The sequence below is a fragment of the Manacus vitellinus genome, unplaced genomic scaffold, assembly GCF_001715985.3.
Source record: "Manacus vitellinus isolate BGI_N305 unplaced genomic scaffold, ASM171598v3 scaffold_18_pilon, whole genome shotgun sequence".
NCBI lineage: Eukaryota > Metazoa > Chordata > Aves > Passeriformes > Pipridae > Manacus > Manacus vitellinus.
The window spans coordinates 14,180,402-14,207,837 of NW_021939324.1; positions in this window are offsets into that span (position 1 = coordinate 14,180,402).

Sequence of the window (27,436 nt, forward strand, 5' to 3'; positions counted from 1 at the left end):
ACTTGCCACCGGCTGCCACATGAGAGGAGCCCCGAAGAGGAGATACGAGGACTCCCTGAAACAACATCTCAGCCTTGGCCATATTGATCACCATAACTGGTCTACTCTGACCTCCAATCAGGAGGTCTGGAGACACACCATCTATAATGTTGCTGATGCCTTTGAGAAAGCACGCAGGATCACCCTTGAGGAGAAAAGGCAACGCAGAAAGAATCGTGCCTTGCAGAATATACCACCTAAGGAGTCCTTCTGCTGTGCCTTCTGCAACTGGACATGCCTGTCTCGTATTGGCCTTTTCAGCCACCAACGCGCTTGCAACAAACGTGGGCAGAGACCTTTCCCAAATCTTCGTTCGTGAAGCCCAGCCATGATGATGATGATGGAGTTCTTTAGGAGAACTATGCAGGCAGCTTCTGTAAATCTTTAAAACTGCTTCTCAAAGTTACTCTCCAGAATACTTTGTTAAATATTTTTGCAGATCCAGGTCCTCTGAGTTCGGTATAAACTTTAATACATTTATAATGTCAAGGAGCAAAATTAGATTCAATCCAAGTATGTTCTTGTATGGTATTGGCTGGGATAGTTATTTTTCTTCCAAGTAGCCAGTACACTGCTGTGTTTTGGATTTAGTAAGAGAATAATGTTGATAACACACTGATGTTTTGGTTGTTGCTAATCTGTGCTTACCCTAAATCAAGGAGTTTTCAGTTTTCTGTGTTCTGGGAGGAAGAATGGCCAGGAGAGCTGACCCAAATTGGCCACAGGGATATTTCATCCTTTTACCATTTGCCTTTCATTAACCACATGTCATGTAATGGTTTGTTGTTTGCTGGGGCTTTTTTCCCCCTTTTTAAAAAAATATTATATTTAGTAAGAACATTTGCCATAACTCCATTCATTACAGAGCTGCCAACTGTTGCTCCTGGTCAAAACTGAGACAACTTTATTCTCATGCAAATTTAAAACTTGTACTTTAGCTTAACAAAATTCTAAAAGTTTAAACGAACAAGAAAACTTTAAGCAATGTTTTAATTCTTCTGTGTTTGATGAAAGCTAATTGTAACTTAAAAATCACCTGGCTGTGATTAATATTCACCTCGCTCATCATCACCTGAATTCCTATCATACTAAAATGTCAAAATCGACTGTGAAGTTCAAATAATAAAAATACAGAAGTAAAAGCAAACACAACCAAAACTGGGATCAGAAGTTTTGAGTATTCAAAAATCTAAGTGTGTATGTGCTTTTCAAACTGAATTTATTTCTAGTGCCATCTTCCTGGAGCCAGAGATCCTCATCAGGACATCACTATGCAATGCCTGCATCTCTAGCAAACACTTTTATAGATCAGTCGGAAATACTTCTCAAACTCCATATGTAGTTCAGTCATCTGAGAAAAGTAACGCTTTTCAGTGACTGCAAAATGTGCAGCCCTGTGCAACAAAATTTCTAAAGCCTGCAAGGGCACAAGTATGCTATACACCTTCTTCTAAAGATTAAGTTTTAAACAAAGACCACCCTTCGTCTCCCTCCATTCACACAGTGTGTTCATCCATTGAAGGCAACTCTCAGAACAATCCTGTAATTAACAGAAGCAACTGATAATACTCACGTTTCTGATATCTGGAATTACACAAGAGCTGTGAGTGCCTGATGGGAGTCATGAGAACATCAAACTTGCACTTGGTAAAGCTTCAATCGGATTACTGATAACTTGAAAGCAAGTAACATTCCCCCATCTGAAAAGCATTACTACACTCATAAAAATGAAAACAAAGTAAAAGACTATTTTGTTATCTGCAAGTTACCTGCAAGTCACTTTCTTACTGACTGGGATTGATCAATTACCTTTGCAGGGTGTCTGCTGGTGTTACACCAGCAGCAGGGCATGCAACAGACAGTTCCCTTTACAAGCCTGGGAAACCCAAAAGCCACTTATGCCTGATGCAACAGGAACTGCTCCTAGTAAAAACAATAAGCTACTCTGAAAGCATATTTATATGACTAAAGCAAAATAAAAAACTCTACTACTACACTGAAGCCTTTAAGCAACAAAGTTCCTCATTCATCTTTCAAGAGTCAAAATATAGTATCAGACTCAATGTTGTCAAACAAGACACAATTAAAAAAAAAAGAAAAAACTGATCAAGTGGCTTAATTACTAAATCTAACTGCTAACTCACATTTTTGAAAAAGGTCATCAAAAGTCTTGGTTAGACACACCGTACAGAGTTGTCTTCAAGAACTCCTACCTACTCCTTTAAACTAAGCAATTCTAAAATTCACTTTGGTTTCTAGCAACATGAAACAACTGAATTTAGGCAGTAATAGTAGAGTTATCAGAAGTCTTTTATGCATGTACTGCTCATGTAAAAGATGAAGTGCACTACACACATTAAAAAAAAAAACAAAAACATAAGCATAGCTTAAAAAATTCATTCCCTTTTCCAGGAAAGGCAAATCTTATGTCATTTTTCACACAGTTCTATTGCCTTTTGTCTAACAGATGTAAAATCTAAGTTTAACATATTTAGCAATGACCAAATACAAATACAGCAATATTAGCTCCGCAGAACACTTTTTAACAATGGCAATATCATCTTTGTAACACTCTTCCTGAGAGCTACTACTTGTGGCTGCACCGTTTCCCAGGAAAAATTACCAGGAAAGGTGAAGAGTGGCACAAGAGACAAATATCAAGCCCTTTGTTCTACCTCCAAAGGGGGCTCCACTTCAGCAAAGCATTTAACATGGCAGATGAATTCACTGACTTCTAGTAAATCAATGGTTTATGGATGTTCTAAGCCACGACTGACTGTTTATCATGGTATCTTCTGGGGATATGAACAAAGCACACTTCCAGGTTATCAGACAGTCAGCACCATCTTATGGCTAAACACTTACTACAGAATTCAACGCAACAGGTCATTACAGAGACGGGGTGAAAAGAACAATTATTTTACCTTTTAAATTGAAACAAAGGATAGATTCCCCCACGACATGATTAGTGTGGGGAAAAACATGCAATACAAGCTGTGCGATTCCAGTTGCCACATACAGCTCTGTATGTAATGCTGTATTAAACATATTTATGGAACAAAAATGAGAAGATTCCCTGAAGATTAGGACTCAACTCTTGTCATTCAAAAAAACTATTTATACAAAATACAGAAGGCCTACAAAAATATCTGAGAATCTGTGAGTTACAGTGAAAATTCACTTACTGCTTAATGAAAGCTGAATGCTAAAAAGTGACTTCAAATATGACACAGAAAATTTAACACATCCTCCTGGTCAATTCTTCTGAGGGAACAATCTCCAGAAACTCTGGATGTAACAATCAGAACCTACACCAGATAAGTAAGCCTAAATGCTGGACCAGGAACAGCAGACTTGAAACCTTGGGTGTGTTCTGGCTACTATGGAAGCACAAAGACACATTGCCTCTGTATGGCTAACATAGGGATTAGGCAATTGACTTAAATGATTTAAATGCAGTAATGGAAAAGTATTAATCACAGGGAACAAAGAGATGTATGTCACCAAAGGAAAGAGTAAAAGCACATTACCATTAAAATCTCTCCCCACAAGCTTGTAAAATAGGGTGATTACCCAAATCTGAACAGAATTTTTATAGCATCATTAAACCTTCTATCCTGCTATAAAATTGTTCTTGCTATTGGGAGTTGTACCTGAAGATCACATCATACAGGATTATCCAGAAGAGAGAGGATGCTGTGGACCTCTCAACTCTGAGAAACACAAGTTTCATAGTAGTCAGATTTTAAAGAAAGAAATTACGGCTCTGACTGTTGCAAAAATGTAGTCTCATTTGTGCTTGAAGGTGAAAACAGCTACCATGATGTTTTGGCAAGATGAAGGAGAGAGGAGCTGCCAGTAGGTTTTTGGACTGGATGGATTATCCTTGACCGTGACCAATTCCAGCTGCTTCAGAGACAAATGAAGAAAATTCTTAAGCAGGCAATTAAAAATAACACAGCCATGGGCAAGATTTCTTCCTACCTCACATCAGAAGTTATTTAAACTACAGACTCAGGAAGAACAGATATTATTGTTTACAGTTGCTGGTGTATACTTTTCTAGCTTTTAGTGCAAAACTCGATAGTCCTACCATTCTTCTTAAAATTCTGTTATGCTTCTAGATTCAATCTCCTCTGGTGACAAGCTCCATGGGAAAATACTTAATCTCTTCTCCTTTAACAATTTTAAGATTTCCTCTTCAGACACTGGCAGCTCTCCTGTTCTTGTATTGTGAAAAACATGGGCACAAAGTCATGATACTTCTTTGTTACACCATTAGATGGTTAATCCTTGAAAATACAGCATTTTTCCTTTATCTTTAAAGTTCAGTCAAATCTTCAGTCACTCTTCCAATTACAAGAATGTCCCTTCTTCTCATGCCTGTACATTATTTCTGAAACAGTGAGACCAGAACTGTATTTGCTCCTCTCTCCCCCCATCCCACTTTCAAAATGAGCAAATATATAATTAATTTTCTGTCTTTCTAAGTAGTATTTCAGATATGCAAAGACAGACAGAATAGGAACAGTCTGAGGAGGCAATGGACAGAACAAAGCAGGACTGAAAAAGTAAAGACAAAACATTAATCAGCCTGCTGAAGGGCTGCAGGGCAGAAGGGATTTATCTTATTTCAGCAAAAGACTGAATTCACGAGTAAAAAAATGTGAAAGATTTTTTCTCCAAGTAATTACATAGGTCTTTGTCATCATTAATCATTAACGGGATAAAGCACAAGAGGTGTGGATACAGGTCTAAGTTCACACACAAACCAGCAGGGTATTATTATTTGAGTGAAGGGAATTCGTCAACAAATGCCCATATTTAGACTTCAGCAAGGAGCATCTTCTGGACAGGATCATTACAGTGGGTCTGGTGGGTGCCTTCTGGCTTCCCTCCCACCTCCCTAGCTTCCATATGATAAGATACATTTTTAAAACGTGGAAATGCAGTCCATTCTTAGCAATTTGCAACCTAAGCTGAAGAAGTTCTTTGTGGTTTCAAGACAGACTACCAACGTATATTTCAAGCAACCTACTGAGATTTCAGTATCAGAAGTTATTAAAAAAAACCAAACTAGCTGACCACTCAATACACTCTTACAATACATGAACATAAATAGTTATTCCAATTATAAGTGGAAATATTATCAGTAACTCTAGGCAACATTTATATCAATGTTTACCCACTGAGAAAAAACACACATACACAGCAAGCAGCTCTGCAGCGTCAGTGCTTGAAAATGTTGGGTTTTATCCAAACACTGGTTTTCATGTGTTTTTGGCCATGACTTCTAACAATGCCTTTCTTTTGTACAACAATATTTTCTGTTCAGTCCTAGAATAAATCTCTCATGAAACACTTAAAGCTAATTAGAACTTGTCAAAATGACAGAATGACTTTTCTTTCCAGAATATTCTGGTCTTACTTGTAACATTCATGTTTCACCAAAAGTGTGTGTTTCTTTAAGCTTTCCTTTTTACTTAAAGAAAAACAGTTATCTGGAATCAATAAAACTCTGTATTCAGAAAAGTGTTTAACACAACTGGTAGATAGAAAAAAATGCATACTTTTTCATCGACTCCACTAACAGAGTAAAACTTTATTCTTCTCTGGATGCAGCAAATAGGTAAATAAAGAACATTTAAAGAATACTATACCTACCTCTCAAAATAATATTTAGTTTTCAAAAAGGATTCCCTATAGATAAGACAACATGTAAAACAAAAGCCCATACAAACACATCCCTCTTTCCAAAAGTTTCTTAAACCATTTTAATTGTGCTTTCTCAGCCAAGGGTAGCTGGTATGACAGACAGCCCTGATTCTACCTAGGATACAGTTCTGAATAGAGTAGATACAGAAGGCTCACTGTAACTGAATCAGAAGATCATATCTGAAGACTTCTGTGTCATCCTGGCCATGCCTTTTCTACATACTAATACTGTTGTGGTCATAGACCTCTCTGTGAGCTATTAGGACACACTAATTGTGCAGAAAACTAGCACATCCAAAAGTTTTCCACTGTGTTTAGTGAATCAAATCATCAATCGATGTATTATATCATCATCAGAAAAAAATCATTAGCCACATTGGATAGGAGAGAGTCTGCAGGAACACTACAGCTGACAGAGGCACAGGCAGCAAGACCCTCCTCTTGTTTAGCAGCAGCACGATCAATTTCAATCACCTATGCAACCACAGCTGAGGTTAGAAAACTACCCTCTGAAAGGCAATGCAATCTAGTGCTGGCTGTCTTTCCATATCTTTCGCAAAATACTCCCTTCCACATACCTAGGACAGTTTCTCCTATAGTTTAATGGGAAGAGGATGACACATTAAGTGTGTCAGTAGCCTAAGCCAGAATGGGGCATCTCCTCCAGCCCCAGCGAAAAACAAGGACACCTCTCAGTAACCAGAACCCATCACCTGCAGTCTTGCTCACCCAAGGACCAACTTAACACAAATGCTCAAAACCCTACAGTTTGAGCAACTGGCATGAGAGCATCCCCCTAGTATATATTACTGATATGTAATATACTTAATGAGCTGCATCACATGTGTAAGTGATGCGGCAAAAATATGTAAACCACCAAGAGTGATGAAAATAAGTATTGTTATATTCGAGAGTTACCAAACTCACTTCTGACATTAAAAAATGTGCAACCCACAGAGGGGAAAAAACAAGAGCAGCAAAGCATTTTCATGCCTTATTTTCCAAAGGCATACTAACCAAACAGTAACATTTCTTAGAAGTTCACACAGACCTCACAAAAACAGTTTTATGAGTTGCTACTGTGAGGTTTTCTGAAAACAAAAACTGAGATCCTCAGGAGTTATGCAAACAACTGCCAGACTGATCAGATTCTTCACGTGACAGACAAGCCATGAGGCAGAAATTGAGGGGTTGGGTATAATACAGTGTCCAGCCAACACCAACCATTATTTCATCATAGGGTTGAACTGCAGCATGGGACACAAGAAAGACAAGCTGTATAAAGCTTGTTGGCTGCTTTTTTCCTGCCTCATGACAAAGCCATACTAACTTCAGGGCCTTTGACCTTCAGATCTTTCTTCCCTTAGAAACATCTGCTTATTCTTTAGCAAGCTCCTGGACCCGAGGGGGGGGGGGGAAGTCTTCCAGAAAATCCCAGCAGAACCCCACCCCAGTCTAGCAGGCTTCACAGACCTCACAGAGGCTGAGAATAGATGACATATTCCCACTCAAATCCAAGAGCTGAAGTCATGAGTGACCTGCCGTGGACTCAGCCACCCATTTCAGCTCTCCTACCACACAGTATCACAGAATTGTTAGGGTTGGAAGGGACCTCTGGAGATGATCTAGTCCAACCCTGCTGCCAAGTCAGGGCCAGTGAGAGCAGGTGACACAGGAATGCGTGCAGGTGGGTTTTGAATGTCTGGAGAGGCAAATATGAAGACTGAGCACCCTAAACCCGCCACACACGCTCCTTGATTCATGAGTCTTTCCAGACAGCACCACACATGCTCCTGCCAGGAGATGCTGGGCAAGAACACTGGGTCCCCAACGGAGACAACTCACCAGCATAAATAGCAAGCACTCTTCTTACATTTTAATCACAAAGAACATCTGAAATAATAACATCATGCTTTCTGCCAAGCGATGAAAGTGTCCAAAGGCATTCCTGCCAGGGCATCACCGTTGTGTCATTTTTCAGAGCACGGGGAGCAGACAAGAAGTTACCTCTTCACACCCAAGGCCTTTCCTCCCTTCCTCCTTCCCTCCATCACCTCATCCCTTCCCCGAAGGCCCTCCCACCTCCCTGCCAAAAGCTCCTCGGCTCTCCTCCCACCCACCCAGGCTGCGAACGCCCCCCCCACACCACCCACCCCCACCCCCGGCCCCCCGTACGTCCTCGTGGTCCCCCCAACCCGGCCTGCGCTCCCTTGACAACCGCACGCAAGCGCGCCAGAGCGCGCCCCGCCCCCGCCCGCGTACACATGGGCCCAGGCGCGCGCGGGCCGCGCCCGCCCCGCGCGCCCCCCCGAGCGGCGTGCCCCGCCCGGACGGCGATGGGGGGTGGAGAGGAGGGGGGAGGGATAGGGGGGTCCGCGGCCGCCGCCACCCCGCCCCGGCCCGCTCACCCATGCTGGCGCTTGATCTCCACGTCAGATTCCTATCTGGATTTTGCGAAGTTCGGCCGCTGCCATCGCTTCATGGGGCGTAAGAGGGGAGATGAGAGCCGCTGCAGGCCGGGCACACGGGGGATGAGGCAAGGGAAGGGAGGGAGGAGAGGCCGCGCAGGGCAGGCGGCGGCGGCTCTGGGCGGGGCGGACCGGACAGCGGGGCTGAGGAGGAGGCGGGAGGATGAGAAAGGCGCCGGCCGGACGATACAACAGGCGCTGCTGGCCGCTGCTGCGCAAACTGCGCGGCCGTCGCCGCATCACGGCGGCTGCGCGCCCGCTTCGGGAGGGGGCGGGGAGCGGTGCGCCTCCTTCCTCAACTGCCCCTCCGCTGCGGGCCTCCCCGCACCGCCCCCAGCCCCGGGAAGCGCCGTTCCCGCCTGCCCTGCGCGGCCTAGCCACTGGCCGCTGCGCCAGCCTCCACCTCCGGCATCTGTCCCTGCAGTTTAGGGACACACGCACACAGCTATTAATGCTGTCTGCTCATGCGCCGCCCATGCGCCGCCCATGCGCCGGGCAGAACGGCTTAGGAGCAGTGTTCCTGCTCCCCAACCCGCCAGCAGCGCTTGGGTCCAAGAAAGGCACGTGGTGTGACTCTTGGGGGTGTCCTGTGCAGGGCTAAATGTTGGACTTGATGATCCTTGTGGGACCATTTCAACTCAGAATGTTTTGTGATTCTGTGAAGGCCACCCCATCAACAGCATCCTTCCATCTAGGGAGCCTATGGGGAAGATGGAGAGGGACTCTTGATCAGGAACTGTAGTGATAGGACAAGGAGTAATGCGTGCAAATTGAAAAAGGGGAAATACAGGTTAAATAATAGAAATAAATTCTTTGTGAGAGTGATGAGACACTGGAACAGGTTGCCTAGGGAGGTTGTGGATGATGCCGCAAACCTTGCAGTCTTCAAAGCCAGGCTGGATAAGGCCTTGAGCAACCTGGCCTAGTGGGAGGTGTCCCTGCCATGGCAGGACAGGTTGGGACTAGATGATCTTTAAGGTGCATTCCAATCCCTTAACATTCTATGATACTATGACCTTTGCCTCATCACCGCCCCATGCCTTTATACAGCTCAAATAAAAATAAACCACAGTTCATGTTCCACATTTCACTGTCTTGACTCCTGTACCCCAGACCACATTACACATCTCCCCTTGGGTTTCTCCTCCAAGGATGGTTCCTGGCATGATGAAGCTACCTGGTTTAAAATTGTCCTTCCTGCACAGCTTCTGGTGACCTTGAGCAGCATCACAACAAACTCCCTAAATACTTGCCCAGCAAAAACTAGTCTAGTAAAAATAATCCCCCAATCCACACACCAGCAGGTAATATGGAATGACAGTTGACACAGTGCCACCTCCCTGAGAGCTATGCCCTTCCAGCCAGCCTGTCACCGTACTTGTGTCACCTCTTCTCCCTGCCTCCCCACTGTCAGTTTCATATTGAAATCAGTATGACACCTGGAAAGTCAGAGTCAAGAAATCAGGCCTCCCAGTTCCTACAGCCTTTATACATATAGCTGTGGTGTGGTACAACTTCCACCCTGGGCCACACTGTGATCTCAGAAATGCTTGTTAAGCCTTGACAAACAGCAGTTGTGCTAAGCTGCTCTTGAGCTTATCAGAAACACTGTCTGTTGTCAGGAACTTATGTTGTCTAATGAGCTCCTGGTTTTTAACCAGTTGTCTTGGAAACTTTTTTTTCTTGCTGAGTAACAACCCAAGTGGAACAACATTTTTGTTATTGAACTTTCAGAGAAAGTTACAGGCCTGAATTTTGGCCAGGATGGAAAATTGCTATGACTAAAGCCCACTCTCTTGCAACCCTATCCACGGTGGCCCTTTGAGCTCTTCTGGACTGTTTTATTTATTATCAGTTTGATTAAACCTTCCCTGATGTTTTTATGTAATGTAAAAACAAAAACATTCAGATACTCAGGTTAGATGCAGAGTAGTTGAAAAGCACCTCATTTGAAATAGTTAAATAAGGAACAATAAATTGTTTTTCATGTTATTTGCTCTGTGTATTCCATGAATGTTAAACTGAAAAATTTGAGAGGTAAATTATGTATAATTTTCTGGAAAATTATTTTACTCCCGTCACTGCAGAAATAGATGACTACTTTTATATATATTATTAATGAAAATTATGAAATCATTCTACTGAGCTAACAAAGGTGTCTCTTAGAAACATATACACAACCATAAGCATTTACAAAATAAGATTCTACTCTAAAATAAAATAGGTGTTAAGTACACATAAATCTGGAGTTAACCCTGAAATCTTTGAAACACTTTGGCCTTAGTGCAGCAAATCATTTTAGAATGTCCTAAACTTTAAACACAAATTTTAAGCTGACTTACAAAAATAAGACTTATAATATATAATTGGTTTGCTGTATGCTCTATGATAACTGAGATTTTTTGTTATTGTCATAAAGTACATGTGGAAGCTTTCATAGAGCACATCAGTGATGTCCAGAAAACTGCTTGTGTGTGCCTGGAAAATGAACAGTGTTAATAGTAAATAAATCCAAAATATTTTTAAAATACGACAAAGCATTGTAGGAAGCTTTCTTATGAAATAAAGATCCCTAATTGGTTGGGTTTTTTTAAGCACATGTTGCTTTTTTTTTATAAGCAAAAGCTTCCAAAACTGTACTCCTGAGTACCAGGTCTTTCTGACCTAGTATTCTAAATATATGTCTCTTCTCAATTTCTGTTAATAATATATATTCAATCCAGCATTTAAATAGAAGATTGAAAGCTTTGAGTTCCCAAATTAAGTTACACATTTTTTAACTGAAGTACAGGAAAATATTATTATATAGACTATTCCATTTTATTGGCCACCAACACAGACTTTCTCTGATCATTTTCAGAAAGCATATTCATGGCTTCTAAAATAATGTTTACAAAGTTCTCAGAGTGGTATGTGTCTACTTTTTATGTGTCCATACATGCTGCTTTTGGCAATACAGAGAAATAATACAATTTCTGAAGCTTTGGCATTCAGTTCAAAACTTTGGCTGCTGTTGGATTAGTAATCCAAAATAGTGGAAAATTATTGTGCACCAGTTATGTTTCAGCTGTTATAAGGGATTCTTCAGTCTTCAACAAATACTGTCATCTGCTTGTATTTCAAACAGACACAATCATATTAATTAAAAATTTTAATTTACTGTATTTCAATGTAAAAATTGAGTTATTAATATGACTCTACCTCCTTGATAACTTAGAAAACCATCACTCCACATAGGCCAGTTTTGGTACACTTCTACTGGTTTGAATGTTCAGCCTAAAGTGTGGAGAAAAGCAATTACTGAGCAAAGTTGTCCCTAAGGCAAGTGCAACTGTACAAATAAAATTGTTATTTTGCTTACTGCATTATTATTCCAGATTGAGCTGCACTCCTAAAAATTTGAATCAAAAAGTGGAGAAGATTGTGAATGTATTCCAATCTCTTCAAAGCAGGTGACATGAGAGAAACAAAGTGCTTTTGGGAAAAGCACACCTCCATCTCTTACCATGTCCTTCGCTCCAGCTCTGCATCTGCAGTAGTGGTGGCAACGTCTTTTGCTTTTCCCTGTATTCACAGCTTGTGCACCTTAGCTGGATTAGTTATAATATGTTCTTAAAGTTAAAATGACAGTCCAGAAAAAACTACACTAGTTCAAAAGTTGAAAATAATAGAGGAAGCAGTGAAGAATAGGAAAGCTAGATATGCTCATTGCAGTAGACAGAGGTGTTGTCATTATGGCCCTGGCACATAAGGCATTATGGGGTTGTATTTCATTATGGTTCCCTAACTGATCGTATTAAACACATGTAGAATTCCTGCTAAATAGCAAACTGCTTCATAAAAAAACATGAGGAAAAGAAGATTGGCTTGGCTTGTCCAAGTGGCTCTGTCCAAGCCACTTGCTGCGTACAGGTAAGCCCAGAACAACTGTACTGTGGATATTTAATCTTCATCCTTCTCTTCCTTCTTCCTGTTCTCTCTTTTCAATCCTCTCTGAGTCTTCAAAGAAAATCTCAGAGGAATTGTGGAAAAACAGCATTCTGGTCAGGCAATTTGACTGAGTGATAAACACACATTTCCTACATCCTTCTGCTATCTAATGTAACTTTTCTGACAGAAGGAAGTATCCTGTGTCATATTACCTGTAAAAATAATTTTAGCATGAATGCATCTACCTTACAGCTTAATCTAACATTTTCATCCAATTTTTGCACCACCACTAAAGCTTCTGCAGCAAATCATGTAGACCTATTCTGCCTTGTAAAAACTGAAGGGTTTCTTTACTTGAACACAGAAGTTATTCTATAGCTGTCTGTAGATGTCTGCATTACTAGCACACGGTATTAGCAAAACCAGGTATTCACATGTGAAGTATTTTTGTCTAAATACATAGTTCTTCAGAACATTTTTATGTTGAAATTTGAATATATGTAGATTGTCAGCATGCTTGTTTTGTGGTTTCACCCCTTTTTAATCCCCTTTCATATATCCAGTGTAACATTTGAACAACTAGTTGGAACTGCATTGCATAATACTGTGGCAACACCCAAACAGACACTGGGCTTGATAATATGCCCAGAGGACATGGAACTCAGTCCTGAATATGCCTGTTCCTCAACATACAGCACAGAGGTGAAAAAAGTACAAAAAGAGTTACTTGCAGTTCCTCAGTCATGAGATAGTCAGGACTTGAATTCAAGCTAAAAGGATATTTCTTCTAAAGGAAGACGTGCAGTGGATTTGGTTGCACAAATCCTGGCAAACAGAAAACACTGAAGTGAGTATGATGATACAGCAATCCCAAGGTTCCTTCTAAGGACTAGCACAGATTTCTGACAGTAGATATGTTTCCGATAGTACCCTGATTGTGCATCTGGAGCACATTTGTAACTATAACAATGAATACTTTTTGGAACTAAAAATCATGAGACAACTTTTTTTTTTTAAATCAAAATAATTAAAACTGTTCTGTTGATCCCCACCCTCCTACAAGACAGAATTTGGTGCAGTCAGGTGCATTTTATTTCTATGTTTTTCCATAGAACAAACTTGCATCAAATATTAGAAAAAAAAATCTCTTTTAGGTATTTAGGTATCTAATAAAGCAAAAGATCCTTTATTAAAAAATCACTGCTAAATAAAATTATTTTCTTAAAACACATTTGTTGTCTAATAATTTGACAGATTCATTGGAAAAATTAATAAATTTGTGTGCAAATGGATTCATGTATGTTTTTATCTTCATTAATGTCAGAGAAAAAAATAAATTTGAAAAGATTTATCAACTTTTATATGCTTGCAAATCTCACTGTATTTCCTACTCTTTCACCTTGGAAACTAGACAGAAATTATATATGCAGACTATTCAGATCAGTTGTGCATTTGACAAATTAAGTTGCATGTATTTATCAGAATGAAGATTTTTAAAGGTATTTTAACAAAGGCTATTTATGTTTAGCGAGCTCTTATCAGTTATAAGCATAACAAACATAATTTTTTGTCCATAAGTAAAAAAAAAATAAATTTTAGACATTGTAACCACTTACTGTAATAACCAGAAAAGCTAAAAGTTATTAATTCCCCTTTTTTGTAAAACAGCCATTATGGTATTTTCCAGTATTAAAGGGGTATAGTCAAACTATGTTTCTCTTTCCTGGGTTTCAGAAATGGTGAAACAAAATTGAACAACCCTACTGTCTTCAGTCCCTAGAAATATGTCTTACTGCTTCTTAGTTTCCCAAAGCAACAATAACGAAGTATTACATTTGGAAGAAATTACTGCAGTAACTTCCCAGTCAAAGATGTTAACTTTGCTCAGTTTCAGCTGAACTGCTACTTTGAGATTATTTGAAAGCAAGGATTCCTTTACATTCAGTGTGTAGGAGGGCAAATCACTGAAAGACCACAGGCATTCTATGGCAAGTGACGTGGATAAAAAATCCTACACAGTTTTAAGAAATTAACTGTACTGGAATAGATTCTGTGGCATAGACATCTCTGTGTAAAGGGGGTGAGGTTGCACTTTGGTGTGGAAGGGCTCTGGCAGGCATCAGTGATTGGGCAAGCCTTTTTCTGTTCAGAGAAGGTGGCAGGAAGTCTGGTCTCTCTGAACTGGAGGCATAAAATCTGTCATGCTGAGTTGTGGACAGAGACACCTCTGAAGAAGATAAAGTGTCTGGCTGAAAGGCATGGCATGGCTACGGTCACAGACAGCTGCTGTGGAGCAAAGGAGTGGAGTTATTTGGAAATACCAGCATGATTCAATACACTGAATCTAGCGTAAAGTTTTTTCACTTGAATGTTCATAATTGAATTCAAATGTTTTCAAGTTCAATAGATCAAAATCATGAAGGAAGAAATACTTAGAATATTTTGGATCCACCTACTGGAATAGATTTAAATACATTTAAGCTTTTTATACTTGTACTAAGTACTACACAGATAGTGAAAGTATATTGGGGAAGAAACTTTTTTATGTTTTGCTCTGAAAGTAGGTAGGAAATGTTTTGAAGCTGTTCTCTTCTTCCAGCTTAAAGAAATGTATTCATATTAATTTCTGCTTACTAAACTTCTGGATCTATACCTGTGGAACGCTGTAAAGTATCATCTGAGTCCCAGCATCTTCCCTAAGAAAGACTATTTCTTATTTTTCTTATCTCCTCTGGCAAAAATATGACTGAATTTCTCCTTTTTAGTGCAGCACTGATGGAAATTCAGGCATATGGCAGAAAGGCATATGAAAGATAAGCAAGTTTCATTTTTTTCCCCCTTGGACTTGCTGACAATGGTACTGTGTAGAGTTCCCAAAAGAGCCCACCCAAGAGATATTTTTTTGCCAAGTTTCATTTTAAAAGAAATCATTTTTCTTCTTCTTAACATGCTGTAAGAAAAGAGGAAATGATTCAGAGAGTCATACAAATGTAGATAGTATTGTGATGAACTCAAAAAAGGAACCTCAAAGAGCAGCTTTGTCAAACACAACTTCTTACCCGAGCTGAGAACAGATTCATTGGAAAAATTAATAAATTTGTGTGCAAATGGATTCATGTATGTTTTTATCTTCATTAATGTCAGAGAAAAAAATAAATTTGAAAAAATTTATCAACTTTTATATGCTTGCAAATGGTGTAAGCTGGCCTGGCAGGCACACTGGTCCAGCACAAGCAGCCTGTTGATATAGTGGGCATGTGGAAGAAAGTTACAATTCCCAAAAATTATTATATATACAAGACTAAATGTGAAAATGAAAATGTTAAATCCACAAATGAGAAATCAATAGTGTTTTGATTTATACAATAACCACGCTTAAGACAAGCCGTGTCAAACTGCTATTGCAGAAGCAGCAGTTGGTTCAGGCTGGAGTACACTAGAGGCTGGAGTACACTGTAGAAAAAAGAAAGACCTTTCTGTTTAAGCACAGTTAAGCCCTGGATCAGATTGTATGGGGTGTTTGTCATAATTCTCCAGTGAAGATGATTCAAGAAGAGATTAAGTACCTCTTAGAGATGGTATACACCCAGTCTCCAAGCAAGAGGATGGGCTAGATGACCTCTTTCAGATCTTTACCTTACATTTCTGTTGTAATCATGACAAATCGGTTTTTGCCTGCTTAAACCTTCTCCCCCACCTGGATTAACAGATTTCATTTGAACTTCATGTCTGTTTTAGCAATGAGTTTAATGCTGTGTATTCAACCACCACCTAAATGATTTTCCTGGTTACATGGGCATGCCTGTACAAAGGAACCTGAAGAAAGAATCCCTGACTTTCCATATGCTGGCAGAAGAGGTGGAAGCTTTTTTTCTGAATAATTATGTATAAAACCACTGAAGTGCCTTTAAGGGGCATCGAAATGAAGTTACTTAGAGGTTGTTACAGTTACTATCATTTTTCATTTCTAATTCTGAGGTTATAACCTCATTTAAGAAAATGAGAAACAACAGAGAAAATCAGGCAAACCCAGACAATTCTAGGATATGCAGCACATGTATCCCTATATCAGAAACTGTCCTGACAAGTTGTTTTCTCTTGCTCAGAGGTCAACTATTATCAAAACCAAAACAAATAGAAAGGCAACAGAACCCAGTTATAGTGAAAAGAAGATCCCTATCCTGTAACTTTCCTTCCTTCATAACTTAACAAATTCTTTATATTAACATCCTTCTAAAATAAGTTTACATAAAGAGTGAATTTACGCAAATTGTTCATCCTCAGAGTAAAATAAATTAGTGAAATAACCCAACACATTGAGAAATGATGAAATGGAGGACATCCAGGTTTTCATTCTACATCCAACTCGTGAAGCTGCCACACATTTTAGAGAATGGTGTTTAATTCCCAGTAGTTAGCTTATAGGAATTGTAATTTTTTTGTTCTCAGCTGTCATTACTTAAGTAAATATCTTCGAAGAATTTAATTTTGTGTGTCTTAGGAAGGCAACTGTGGTCACTCTGAGAATGTGTATTCAATATGTGTGCCCCAGAGTTAAAAGATCATAGCATAACTTCATTGTGTTAATATCTGATAGACTGTCACATATTTATTAAACCATCTTCCCACGATGTTCCAGTGTTGAGCAAGCAAGAGTCAAACAGAATGACTCTGTGATCACAGCACTTAGCAGACTCCTGGTAAACAATGAACAGCTTTTTTTGAACGAAGTTTTAGTGTGTTCAAAGAAATCTATTTTAATTGTAATAATCATTTATAGTGACCTGTCCCTGCACACGCAAGTGTAAAGTACTCGCATTAGAATAATTTGTAAAGAAAACTTGCATCACTGCAAAATACATGCCACACAGGAACACTGCGATAATGACAATGTAAGACTATGGGAAAAGCTTACTTTGAATAAGCAGCAAAATGACAGATTGAAGAAAATTTTGTCAAAAGGGTGGCTCAGCACCACCATGTCCAGGAAGCTGCCTGGTAGATAAGCCTGAATATTATTGCTGTGTGGAAACAGTGTGTTCACCAGGCATGGCTAAAATACGATATTAAGATATTCTCAGTATTAAAATATCCTCTATAAAGTTGATTTTAGACACCCTCAGTGGTGTTAGGACATCAGGACTGTTCAGAGTTCCCTCTTAAACCATCAACATTCAGCAGACCTCCAGGAAGACAAACGCAAGACCATTAACATTAGTGTTGTCTCTGCTGCCCTATTTCTGCTAGAAAAAACTCGCCTTTCTAGCCTAAATCAGTATTTGGAAAAACAAAACAAATTATTGAATTTGTTTCTGTGGTCCAAATTTAATTCTTGTATCCCATGAAACCTGAGGCATAAGTTCTCCAATCTAAATCCTCAAATAAGAAAAAAATACAAGTACATGCAGAAGGCCAGTGTTTCACATATTCTGTATTCTATGGGGGGTTGTCCCGAGGACTGAATGTCTTAGTTTAACAAGATTACAACTTGAAAATTAAGAGGCTTCAGGTGGAACTGTGGAAAAGAAAAAAAAGGACTGCCAGGCCTCCCCGCACTGCCCAGCGTGTGCGGCTTCGCTCCGCCCCCACCCCCGTCCCGGAAAAAAAGCTGGAGGGGGGCGCGACCTTGGGAAAAAATTCCAACATCTCTTTTCAAACCTGTGACATTGAACAACCATAGAAATTCATCTACCAGTCGATATGTCTTTTGGTGTGGAATTGTTGTTACATATAAAGCTGTGTATTAAAGACTGATGATCCTAGTGACCATATAAGCTAGTATTGTTGCTCAGTCAATAACAGAAATACTACAGTGCAGTGCTGTTTGCTGACAAAAATACTCATGTATCATAGTGTAGGGCTTTCGCAAGGAATTTCACTAATTCTAGTGGAGAAACATGGTACCTGTGTTGGTCCAAGGCTGTAATATATTACCTGTGAGGTTTTCCACATTTTTATCTTTTCTTTATGCCATTTACAAAGTTCAGCAGTTGGTACTGAGTATTGCCATATTATATAACTGAGGTAAGATAAGATCCTTCCTTTTAATGAAATTCTACCAACATTTCAAAGATTTCTCTAAAAAATGTATTTCTGTCAGATTGCTATTTCTGACGTTCTTTCTCAGTTTTCGTGGATATAAATCTTCAGCTTGATCCTCGTCTGAGCTTTTTCTTTGTGGATTTCATTTTTCTCACCACTTCTGGAGTACATTGACAGGAATGCATTTTTAAATTATGTCACTTCTCTGCTGAAGATGTAGATTTCTACCAGAAAGAAAAATAATAGGATTTCTCCCTCCCAAGAAACTCTGGTCTTAGCCATAGCTCCTTTAGCCCAAAACTCAGTTAGTAACAAAACAGGTGACCTGAAGAGGACAGTAACTTGTCTGCACAACTGGCTCAGGAACAGATTTTTCAAAATCACTGAGGAAATGATGTAAAAGCACTTCAGGGAAGATGATGGAAAGAGCTATTGTTGTCTGAAGATTAAAGAATCACAAACTGGATTTTTTTTTTTCCCAATGAAAAATAAGTGACTTACCAGAATGGTATCTTTGCCACTATTCTCTCTTTATACATACACCTGGTTTATTCCTAAAACAAACTGTATCCTTTTCTAGGAAATATTCTAAAACAGCCCTTAAGAAACTAGCTTTATTTTTACATCCTCCTTTATATTTTCTGTGAAATAGTCTCAAAACTAAATTAACTTCAGGGCTATTAACTTTTTGACTTTATTTTAATTGTGACTGTCATACATAGGATTTTCCTTATAAGCTCATTTCCTGGACTTATGTATTTAAACAAAAAATAACTTTAAAATAGCATATGACAATTCCTCACAAGAGGAAGTGGAGAGGCAGGTGCTGATGTATTTCTGGTATTTCTCATGAATTCTCTTGAATTAGATTGGAAAATAGTCATAATATAAGTAAGCATGCATAGAAAGCAATGCAAGATTTGCTACCATACGTGGAATTTTCCTGATAATATTTTTGAAACTGGGTCACTTTTATGTGAAGTGCTAAATATTTAAATTCAGACTTAATCCTTGAAGTGTGCTAATTCCATCTTTTCAGGAATTCGATAGTATTTGCAGGCAACCTCTAAGAACTATTAAAGCTAGCAACTATCAGAATTAAAAAAAAAGAACATGCATCTCTTAATATAAAAATAAACAGGAATTTTGGCAAACTGAATAGCATATTTTCACTCCAGAATAGAGTTACCCTCAATCCATACCAATAGTTTCATGTTTAAAAACAACAGTGAATTCCATGCATAAAGAGGCATGAAGGAGGAATTGTTGCCATTCCCCACTTTAAACCAGTAACATGTTCATAATTAAACATTCCTTAAAACATCAATTTTTTTCTTTCTGGAAAGAAGTGTTTAGATTTGACTTCAGAATACTATAAAATCTGAAATCACAGTCATTGAGGACAGTTTATCTCTGTGTTACATACCATTTTTCTGTCACTAACAGACAAAAATCATGGAAGGATGGTGACAGGGGCTGGAAGAGGAACAAAAATAATTCACAGCAAGTACAGCAGAAGTAGGGCCCTTGTTATACAGTCTATGGCAATAATTTTGTCTAATAGAGAGGTGATATAGTGACGACTAATATAAAAGGCATAAACAGGTGAGAGACATAGAAAAAGAGTTTACAGAATGTATTTCTAAGTAGTCTAAGGAAATAAATAAAAATTCAGGATCTTCAAAAATTATTGATCTTTAATATTTTAAAAGTTTAAAATGTTTAAATTGCAATATATTCACTTGACCGAAGTGATAACATTTATGACTGATGTGATAAATTTTGACAAAATGCCACTCCTAAGTGTGGATGCTAGTTCTCCTTTCATTTAGCAAAAATATTTGGAAGCAGTGTAATTTTGTAAGACATGGCACCTCCCAACAGATGATTCAGAGAACCTTAAGACAGTCCACTTACTAGTTAATATATTAGAGAAGTATTTGAGAGTTTTATTCTTTTTTTATAAGAGAAAACTGTTGAGTTTTAAAGCTGAAAAGTAGGGTATCATCTTAGATACATGAAAAGAAATCCTCTTTCATAGATAGAGAAGAAACTGTCATTTCCTCATAGCTTAAACTCACTCTTGTGCCCTAGATTTTTTCTCAACACTTGGTACATGTTTTGAGATTAAAGTTGTTCTTTTTGATAATCAGAAATAATGAATGTATCTGCAGTAGCTTCATGCAATGTAATTGGACTAGTTTTGGCAGTACTTTGGAACTCTAAACATCAGAAACAATAAAAAAAAATTTAAAAATGCCATGAAAAGTACATGCAAAGATGCCTTTCTTCACTTTGTATTTTGCCTAACAATGGGCTGCACAGGCTTTGTTTTGTTTACTTCTCTACAGAATTGTATGTGTATACAAAACATAATTATTTGTATCTGGGAATTAATTATTGCTGTAACAGTCTTTGTGGGACTTGTCCCTACAATGACACCTAGAATCCTGTGTCAGCCACCCATTTTTCCTGCCTCCCCCAGAAAGTCAACATAAGGTTTTCAGCTCATGCTGAGCAGGGAGCCTCCTGGGCTGGGTGGTTATGCCAGTGGTGTTTCTGGCAGGCACTCTGCAGAGCACCTTGGTGAGTACCCCAGAGAGAAACCCCTTTTATTCCAGGGTTTAGTGGTGAACTTGGCTCATAGCCACCCTCACTGAGACAGAGGGAGTGTGCTTAAACTGCTCCCTTGCTGGAGGCCAAGATTGGTATCAAGGCTAGCTTTTTCATAGAGTTCCTCAGGACATCTACATTTTTGGGATGTCATGAGAATCTTGTTAAATAAAATGATCACTGTAACAGAAAGGTGTATTCACTTTTAATCCATGCAAACCAGAACTGACTAGCCTGTCCATTTTATGTATGAATCCCATCTATTTTAAAGGTCTTTATGCTCACTAGTACCTGAAATCTATGCCATTCACTAATGGATGTTATTTTTATATGTTTTATAAAAATACAAACAAACTTGGAAATTCACTGTGTGTGTAAAATGCAGTCATATTTGTACGTCACTGTCACAACTTACCAAATACCAGCCAAGGGCCAGTCACTACTTTTCCAACAAAGTTGCATAAAAATGCATAATAGATTAAGTAAACGTTTTATTTGTTTAACATAGAATGTGATTCTTTAAATGAAGTGACAATTATGTCACAATAATAAATGGATTACACATAAGGGTACATTAAAAAAAAGGTATTCCCTTTCTAAATTTCTTTTTACTGACTTTTAACAGATTTGGAGCAGGCCCTTGGAGTACACTTATCATTAAAGTTTTAAAAAGGCTTTTGATGTGCTGTGATACCGACAGGTTTTCTATTGCTAAATTATGTGTTTTTCTAACAGCCCTGTAATGGGCCTTGGTGTCTTCATGGTGCCTGCAAGAAGGCATGTCACATCCTAGACAATTTTTTTTGCAGATAAACCTTTCAGCAGAGATACAATTCTACTGTAGCTAAAGTAGGTTTCTAATTGCTTTCTCTGAGGAATCACGTCAACTGTAGGGGCTGTCACTATTGCCTAAATCAAGCATAGATTATTCTTTGCTGAAGAGAAGTCCAAGGAAGCTATGGGGCCTTCAGAAATACTAAAAGTGGTGTTTTGTTGTGGAAAGTATTATATTCTCATCTCATCAGAACAGATCTTACTCGGTTGCATTGATAGATGAACATCATGATCTTTACCGGTGTAACCAAGTACAGAACCTGACACAAAATCCATAGAGCATTGCATTGCTGGGTTCTGTTGAAGATCAGGTTTACTGTAAGTAAATGATGTTGATGTGCCTAATATCAAATATTTCAAGTTTGGCGCTCAAGACACTATACAGGTTTTGAGATAAAGTTGCTTGTGTAAAAGACTAAATGGTGCAACTTTGATAAGAGAAAAAAGAGAGGTATGAAAGGTTGCTGAAACAGGGAAAGCAGAAATGCAGAAATTGTTTGGATCTCTTCTACCACTTCTGCAGACTGAATTTTAGCAGTTTGTTGTCCCCAGAAGACAACAACCAAAAGAGCACATGTTGAAGTCTGATGCTTATTTTTATGAGAAGCAACAAAAAGTGTCTTTGATGTTTACAGTGGGAATAAAGATCAGAGTGGATCAGACAGATGCTGACAAGCTCCCCCAAAAACACAGCACAATGAGGTTGCTACAGTCAAGAGTGTATTTTTGTTTCTCTTAGAATGAATCTAATTGGTTTTCTACAATATTAGGAGAAAAATCTTCAAAGTAGAGCCTTGAAAGTTACATTTCCTGCTTTCTGCCCTTGGTTAGATGTCCCATAATAATAAGCAAAAATACTTGCAGATAAATAAATATCTCCCCAATATACCATAAATTTATTTATCAGAAATTATAGCTTATTGAGGCATAATAAAGAATTTTCTGAGAAGCTTGCTTCTATTACTGTCTTTGCTTAGATTAAAGAAAGAAAATTAAACAAGGAACCTATAAAAGCAGAAAAAGAACACTTTGAAAGTTTCCCCATCCCTTCTTTTTCTAAAGCTCAGTTGACACAACAATTTCATAACAATTGAAAAAGTACGCAAACCAAGTATCTGTGAATGAGTTGGATTTCCTGTGTTACAATAGGTCTAATATTAGTGTATTCCTGCTCAGTTAGATGCCGCTATTCTTTGGTCTGTGGTTGGTCCAGCCACCTGTGAGAGTTTATTCTTTTCCTGCCAAGTTATGAGAAAACAAGCACTGTTAAACTAGAACTTCATTCTTGAAGGGAGCATCTTGTATAAACCATACTTAATTGGTACCTCTCTATTGGTTGACAGCCTTTCAAGGGCACATGAAGAAGAAGAAAGTGAAGAGGAGGGTGATGAAGTACGCCCCCAGATTCATTTAGAAAAGACCCCCTGAGGTATAGCGCGCAAGCGCGGGGGGGAATTCCAAAGTACACATGCATGCGCATAAGGGGCACCACTTGTATAATGGAGGGAGGGACTGAAGGCCTCTAGCTGGGTGGTGCTGGCTACACCTACCCAGGTAGACGTCACCAGTTAATTGTATAAAAAGCAGATAGCTCATGCTGGGTGGTGCAAGCTTCACATCAAAGGACAACGTTGCTTTTTGCGGGGATACCCGCTATCTTGTGAGTCTGCCGACTCTCCGAGAATGCAGCTTCTGCTATGGGGAATTCTAGGCATTCTGGGTTGGTAAGATAAATTCATAAGCAACTTCTGGGTGAGTGGGGGAGTCGTACTGAGGGCTTATTTTTCTCCTCCATCCTCTCTCTTGTTTTTTTTTTGTTTTGTTTGCCACCTCTTGGTAATAAATACTGGGTTTTGTTGAGCTTTCAATGGTTTATGGTTTCAGTTTCAGCATCTTTCTGAACTTTCCCTGTTACAATTAGTCAAAACCTAATCTTTTTGTAGGATATGAAAAAAAAATTAATATTTACCCTTTTCAGCTTAGGAATTACACAATGTTGGTCCATAGATTTTGAAACATGTGGGGATAAGTGTCTGGAGAAAGATGGAAGTGCTGCAAAATTCTAGAGCTTTTTAGGGTGAGAGCATTCTCTTATAACCACACAGTACATAGTAGACACCACTGAGTTATTCCAGTGTGTTTTGATACAAGTGAAAGACGTCACAGTGACAGAGTAATGTCAGTAATGCATAATGCATCACTTTTGATAATTCATTCATTTTTTGAAAAACACTTCTTTATCCCTTTCAACTTTGAAAAACGTAATTTATTATTCAAAAATATCAGCTATAAAACCTTCAAACCTCATGCACAGAAGAAATAGGACCTCCCTATAGCTACTGAAACACTGTTGTGTCAGGAAGAACTTGGATTTCACTTTCATCTTTCTTGATACATGTGATTTCTGAATCAACTGGTGCAAGGCAAGAAAAAAGAGTACTGGAACAAACCACAGTTGTTAGTGTTCAACAACTAACTAAAGGGGCACTAAATTCTGAGTAAGATTTGCACACATGTTTCCTGTTAAGCACCTGCATAAAGAGACGGATGAAGTATCTTTATGAAGTATCTGGCCCCATTTACCCAGATGGATTTTTGCAGTGACTTTTCTGTTTCATGTTCATTCGGTTAGAATATTTAAACCTGGCAGGTGTTCTTTAGGCTAAGAATTACAAAAATATGTCTCTGTGCTCATACACCAGTACATTTTTATTGATCAAGAAGCTTCTAATTAAAAAGCCTTTATTTTCTGCTGTGATAGTGATTTTTTGGGTCTGTAGCATTCTTGAATTTCTGTAGGAATGAAGCTTGACAATATCTGTTTAAATATAGCCTTATAAACATGGAATTCAGTCTGTTGAAATGATGATCCTTTTATCATTTATCCTTCTTGATAAAAACATATAGAATGAAGTGATAGAAGATGTTTTGGCAACTGCAGCAGTAGCATTTGAAGCATCTTCATAATTAGTGTTATCTACAGCTTATTTACTATTTAGACCAACTGAAATTTGCTGAAAAATTAACAGTTTTTGTTCTCATAGGACTTTAAAAATAACATTGTTCGCCACACCATTTTATTTCCAACTTGCCTCTGTTCTATTTTTTAATATATTTAATGACTCTGATTATTTACCTATGCCTTTCATTCTCTTTTTCTGGTGCACTGTATCTTTCCTTCATAGTTAGAAGGAAAATGTATATAGCTTTCGGATTAATACAGAAAAACTCCACAATCATGAATAAGTATAGGCATATGAAGAAGAAATCTACAGTGCTTAGTGTGTATGTGGAGTATACTATTGTTGCCTCTCTTGACCTGAGCTGTTACCTGATAGTTGAGGCAATCTGCTAGGAGACATTAATGATGCAGGAAACTCCATTTATTACCACAGGGAGAGTCAGAATATTTTTTTTTGTAAATGGAGACTTAACTTTTCACTTAGCTCCCCGCCAAGTTCCCAGACCCAGCACACAAAAAAACCTCCAGCAGAGAGCTAAGAAGCAAACTATGAAAAATCCAAACTAGCTGAACTATATTAAAATAAATGTATTTATGTATATTACAGTTACATACAGTTGAAATATTATGTTCAATTCCAAAAGGAAAAGGGAAAGGAAAGGGGAAAGGAAGAAAAAAAAAAACCCACCCAAAAATAAAATAGATATACACACAGTCAAAAACCTCAGGATCTAGTAAACTAAGGAATTAGCAAAAGAATATCTCACTACTCTTCTCGGGACAGCACAATTGCCCAAACTCCACCGCCACACCACTGGACTCCGAATCAGCAGAAAACAACAGGCCCCATAGGCCAAGCCAGGCCCCAGCTCCCCCACAGAAGCGGGACCGACTGCAGGGGTCTGCTGTCTCCAAACCTCACTGGAAAGGAAGAGCGGAAGAGGCTTCTCTCTCCGTCTATTTATATGTTTGGGTTATGTAAAGGAACAGGATGGAATACTTTCTTCCTTCCTTCCTGGTCACCAGGAAGGAAGGCCTAATACTTAAAACCATTACATTCTCCACCCCTTATTCCATACTATTAACACCTGTATCTTGCATTCACCTATATCCCATGCATATATATACAGATATAAATATATATATAGTCCTTGTTTGTCTTTCGGAGCAGCTGTCTTGTCATTGAAAATCAACACCAACATCAGTTCAATTAGGATCTGTGGCCTCCTCGGTCACAGTCACAGTTCTGGTTTTAGGGCTGGTTCATCATTCTGGGCTGTCTCCTCATTGGATACTGACATCAGCTTAGTTCAGGTCTTTCTTATCTGGTGACTGGCTTCCTGTAAAACACAACTCAAGGCACAGAATTAGTTTTTCTCCAAGGTTAAATTTCCTTGAGGCACACACTGGATCTCTCCATCCTTCCTCACTACCCACCAGGTATATCCTGGCCCTTGAGCGAAGACAATCCCACGAATGGGTTTGTTTTGGCCTGAGGCAGGGGTAACCCAAACAGCTTTCCCTAGCATACCTCTCAAGTGGATCGATGGAACTTTGTCTCCATCTATAATGTGGAGGGATTCTGCTTGTGCAGGACCAGCTTGATTGATAGAACCCCTAGTGTTCACTAACCATGTGGCTTTTGCTAGGTTTTGATCACAATTCTTGAAAGTTCCCCCACCTAGTGCTTTCAAAGTAGTTTTTAACAGTCTATTACACCTCTCAACCTTCCCAGCAGCTGGTGCTGGGATATGGAATGTGGTATACCCATTCAATACTACGTTCCCTTGCCCAAGTAGTAACTAAATCATTTTTTAAATGAGTCCCATTGTCCGACTCAATGTGTTCTGGAGTCCCATGTCGCCATAGGACTTGCTTTTCAAGGCCCAGAATGGTATTTTGGGCCGTTGCATGGGGCACTAAATAAGTCTCTAGCCATCCGGTGGTTGCTTCCACCATGGTAAGCACATAGCGTTTACCTTGATGAGTCTGTGGCAATGTTATATAATCAACCTGCCATACCTCCCCATTCTTATACTTGTCCCAGTGTCCACCATACCACAGGGACTTCAGTCTTTTCGCCTGCTTAATAGCAGCACAGGTTTCACAGTCATGGATAACTTGAGAAATAATGTCCATGGTTAAATCCACCCCTCAGTCATGTTCCCATCTATAGATGGCATCTCGGCCCTGATGGCCTGAAGCATCATGGGCCCATCAAGCTAGGAACAATTCTCCCTTCTGCTGCCAGTCTAGGTTTACTTGTGACACTTTGACCTCTGCAGCTCGGTCTGCTTGTATGTTGTTATCATGTTCTTCATTAGCTCGACTCTTGGGTACATGGGCATCTACATGGCAGACTCTCACACTCAGTTTCTTCACTCTGGCAGCGATGTCCTGCCACAAGTCAGCAGCCCAGATGGGTTTTCCTCTATACCTCCAGTTCATCTTCTTCCATTGATCTAACCATCCCCACAGAGCATTGGCTGTCATCCATGAGTCAGTGTAGAGGTAGAGCCTTGGCCATCCTTCTTGTTCAGCAATGTCCAGGGCCAATTGGACGGCTTTGAGTTCCACAAACTGACTCAATTCGCCTTTACCTTCGGCAGCTTCTGCCACTCGTCAGGTGAGACTCCAAACGGTTGCTTTCCACTTCCGGTCCCTTCCTACAATACAGCAAGAACCACAAGTGGAAAGGGCATAACGCGTCTTTTCATCTGGCAGCTGATTATATGGCGGAGCTTCTTCAGCTCAACTCATTGGCTCTTCGTCTTCTTCCTTGTCTGCCAGACTGAAGTTCCCACCTTCAGGCCAATTTGTTATAATCTCCAGA